Below are 4,709 nucleotides of genomic sequence, written 5' to 3'. Positions count from 1 at the left end.
ATACAGGGTCTTTATGAGTCAGAGGTGACTCGGCGGAACTTAGCTACAACAACAGGGGTTTTGAGGAGAGGGAAACAGGAACTATTGCTGAAGGGAAGTTGAGTATCATTTAGAGGGACAGTTTCTCCACATGGTGACTGCAGTTCAGACCCCTGAAATGTACACTTAGAAACGGCTAAGCTGCTGACTCTTCAAAAGTTTTGGAAACATTGCAGTGTCTTTTAATTCCATTTTAATATCATGAAATTTTGGAATCCGCCTTCCATATATTTCACCACAATAAAACAAAAACAAAGGAGTTCATGCTCATTGTAGAAAACTTGAGAAGTGCCCAGAAGAAAAAAGATGTGAGCAGTGGCCCCAAATGCTGTGGTCCAGAGGGAGCTCCCATGGCAGCCAGGGCATTCCTTCCTAGACCAGACCCGGTCACTACCAATCCATGTCCACCAGGACTCCAAGAATGTAACCTTCATCACAGACCAAGCAAGATCACGCTAGAGTTGTTAAGTACTGTCAAGTTGGTTCTAGAACATAGTGACTGGTGGGTTTGAACCACTGACCTTATTGTTAGCAGTCCAATGCTCATTCCACAGTGCCACACAGGATTCTCATATTAGAGAGTTGTCGTTAAGTGCCATGGAGTTGGTTTCAACTCACAGTGACCCTGTATAGGGTGGTTTCAGAGGAGCATCTGGTGGGTTTGAATTGTTGACCTTGTTAACAGTCTAATTCTTTGGGTTAGCAGTCCAGTATCCTACAGTGGGTATTATGGTTGGGTTCGCCAGAGTCAATCTTAACTTGTGGTGACCCCATGTGACAGAACAGTGCTGTCCCGTAGGGTTTCCAAGGTCAGCAGTTCAAATCTACCAGCTGTACCATATGAGAAAGATGAGGCTTTCTGTCCCTGTAAAGATGCACAGCCTCGGAAACTCTATACAAGATTATTATGAGTCGGAAGCGACTCCACAGCACATGTCCACCACTCCATGGCACCATCTTCACCAGAGCTGATCACCAGGTGTTCCCACTCACCGAACAGCGGGCTCAAACCACCAACCCTTCCTGTTGTAGCCCAGGGCTTCCCACTGTGCCACCAAAACAAATAAACAAACCTACCGCCAATGAGTTGATTCCACTCTCAGTCACCCTCATGGACAGAGACCCGTTCCTTAGGGTTTCCAAGGCGGTCGTCTCTACTGGAGCAGACAGCATCATCTTTCTCCTGCATAGTGCCTGGTGGGTTTGAACTACCGACCTTGCAGCCCAGTGCTTAACCTACAGACCCACAGGGGTGCCTCAAAATTGGCTGTTTGTTGACACTTACCTAATACATCTTTCATTGTTTGCAAGTGACAAGAAATACTTTGGGGTCCAAATCACACTGAAAAACATTTTCCTTTTGGAGACCGTCCATTTTGCCCCCCCTGCACCCCATTCATTGCTCCCAGGGGTCTAGGCTGCCCCTCCTACACCCCATTCACTGCTCCCAGGGATCCAGGCTGCCCCTTCTGCACCCCTCTCACTGCTCCCAGCCTGCCCCTGTCACCTTTACACACCGACATGAAAGCTTGTCTTTCTCATGTTGGGACACAGCATTATTGGAAGCTGGGCGCTGCTGAGAGAGGGGACCTAGTTTTTCAGGAATTCAGGGTTGTTTTCTCCGTGGTGGCTGCCAGACCAGCGATTCGCTGCACATTGTAGAAACCAAAGGAAGCACTGAGATTGGGGTGGGGGAGGTAAATTCCTGCCAAAACCAACTATCTTCATAATATAAGGTCTCAGCTTTGATTTTTAGATGTTATTTGTGGACGACAGGGTATGTGTTCTGCATCTTAACCAAAACACTTTGGGTTTGCCACTTGCCCTCCGAGGCAGACTGGTTGTAGTCTGTTTGACATTGTGTATCTGACAAGAGACAGTTGTAGCAAATGGCTGAGTTCTTGCTGGCTGCTGGAGAGGAAGTATTTTTATGCAGTGAAAATAGAAACACTGTAATCATTAGGATTCTTCCCAAGCAAGCATGGAAAAAAGAAACTTAAACTGGCTTGGGGCTTGGCTTGTCTGGCTGCTAAAGACCACCTCTGTCTCCTGGGTGAATTCATCCCCACCGTCTGCTCCTATACACCCACATAGTCACTGAGCACCTGCAGTGTTCCAGACAGCCCTGGTGACGCTGTGGGCTAAGTGGTGGGCTGCTAACCACAAGGTTGGCGGTTCAAACCCACCAGCCTCTTCTCGAGAGAAACATAAGGCTGTCTGCATCCATAGATCTACACTCACAGGAACTCCAAGGAGATGTTCCACTTTGTCAGATAGGGCCCCTATCAACAGTGGTGGGATTGTGTGCCGGGGCACAGCCTAGATTGTACCTGGGCTAGATTCTGTTAAGAGTTCCTGGGTGGTACCAAGGGGTAACACTCTGAATGCTAATGAAAAGGTCCGAGCTTTGAGTCTGCCCCGAGACACCTTAGAAGAAAGACCTGGTAATCAGCTCTAGAACCTACAAAGTGCAATTCTACTCTGACCACCTGGGGGCGCTATCAGGGGCTCGGCTCCGCAGCAACTGGCTAGGGAGGATCATGCAGGCGGCTCTTCACCAAACCAAGACTCCCTCCCGCTGGGAAGCTACACAAAGCCCGTCTTCTCTGGCCAGGCGCCCTGAGACCCATTCATTTCAGGTGTTCCGCACCTTTTAGAAGCTCCGCTGGGGTCATTTCTTGGGAGAGGTGTGTGTGTGTGGGGCTCTCTCGCATCCTCAGAGCCCCTGTAGGGTAGAAGAGGGTGAGCTATATCCTGGGCCTGAGACACGCTCCCACCCCAAGCCCGTCGTTTGGCCTGACCTCATGCCAGTTCCAGGAGAGCTGTGGACAGGTGGGAGTTTTTCCAGGAAAGAAACGGAAGCCAGCCAGATACTGCAATTCCACTAAAAAGTACAGTGAACCATTCACGTAATTAAAAACAAAACAAAATCCAGACTCTTTACCGCTGAGGTGGTTCTGGTGCGTGGTCACCCCATGTGCCGCAGAATAATGGGTCCCCCACAGGGTTTTCTCTGGCTGTGATTGTTACAGGAGTAGATTGCCAAGCTTTTCTTCTGCAGCACTGCCGGCTTTCGATTTCCAGTCGCGTGTGAGTCATACATACCACCCAGGGATCTTTGCAATACAATGATAGGCTGGTAATCCTTAGCATAATTTGGCTTCCAGGATTCTGTATGTTTTAAGGTTATAAATGTATAACTGAAAAACCTACAGTTTGCAGTTTACCATGATCCGTCAATAGCTTGGGAGAAAATTTTCAATTTGAGATTGGGACAGAAAGAAAGTGAGTGCTAAGGATTAGATGCTGGCCTTTCAGTGGCCTCACCAGGAGACCACCAGCAGGCTCTCGGTACAACCTCAGGCAGCACATCTGGCAAGCATTATCTACATTCAAACTCGGTGGGTTCCAGACATTCCCAGGGAAATGTTAGGGTGTTTCAAACCCTTTGGACGGCCCCAAGCTGGAGGTCTCAGAGTCATACCTGCTTTTAGTTTTAAGACAAACAGAACATAATCAAGTATTGCTTATAACAGTAACTATTCATCATGCAAGTCTTTGAGAGTCAGGCTCTGCTTTCACATCCTGCCTCTAAGGACAGAGATAAAGAATGTCCCTTCTCTGAGAGCAGCTCCCGAGCCCTGGCCCTGGCCCCAGCCGCTCTGTCAGCCAAGTGATCCTGTGTCTCCTTTGTAAGATTGAAAACGTCAAGTGCTGCAGTGATATCTTGGGGCCTCAGATATCTTAGAAGGCCTTAACCCAGGCTTCCTTTCTCTTGTTAGATATGCCTCATTCAGTGGGACAGTTCCCTGATCTGCTCATACTCCGGGCCAGCTGTGTACACCCAACCTTCAACTTCTGTCAGCCCAAGAAACTTAGAACAAGCCAGTCACATCTGTGGGAGTCAGGGCCATCTCATCCTGGTTACTACAAAGCCTGCCTTGGGCCTCTGCTGGTTCACTCTGCCCCCGTGTGGCCATTGTGGTACTGCGGCCTCACCAAGCCATCTGAGCAGGTGAGTAGCTACTCATTCTCACCTGTCCAGTGTTGGGTGTCATATGTCGGATCATGTTGTACTAATTAGGGTGGGAGATTCCTGCTTTATTAATGGGGCAGGTAGGAGGGGAGCAGAACATTATCCCATGCCAGTAAATTGAACCAGCTGATCCAATGGGGCCTGTGAACTCCCCGATCTCCCAGGAATTTGGAGTTTGAAAGAAGGGTGTTAGTCAGCGCCTTTGTATTACCTGGGAACTGTAGGGTGGCCACAAGCTTGGGGAAACAGGCACCATCTGGAGAGAAGAAGAAGAACCCGACATGCAATCTGGAACTGCTGAGAAGGACCCCATAACTCCCTCTGGAGAGGACAGACGTGATGGCCTGGCTCAGTGGTGGCCGGCTTGGCCCGAGGCCATGGGACCTCCTGTCTCTGCCCTCATGAGATTTCCGTGTCTCACAACTAAACTTCCTGTTTGAAGTGGGTTCTTTTAGTTGAAATGAAAAGTTCATTGACTACAACAATGCTCCCTTTCTCTCTTTTTAATCTCAGAAGTAACATATGATCAGACCTCAAAACTTGGGAAGTAATGTCTCTCCTCTCTTTACAAGTCAGTTCTACTTGCCAATTATGCCGTTTCTCAGTTCTATCCACTGACGTGGAGGCCATGCTC

Source organism: Chrysochloris asiatica, unplaced genomic scaffold (genome assembly GCF_000296735.1).
Source record: "Chrysochloris asiatica unplaced genomic scaffold, ChrAsi1.0 scaffold00037, whole genome shotgun sequence".
In the NCBI taxonomy this organism is placed as follows: Eukaryota; Metazoa; Chordata; class Mammalia; order Afrosoricida; family Chrysochloridae; genus Chrysochloris; species Chrysochloris asiatica.
This window is presented reverse-complemented; position numbering follows the sequence as displayed.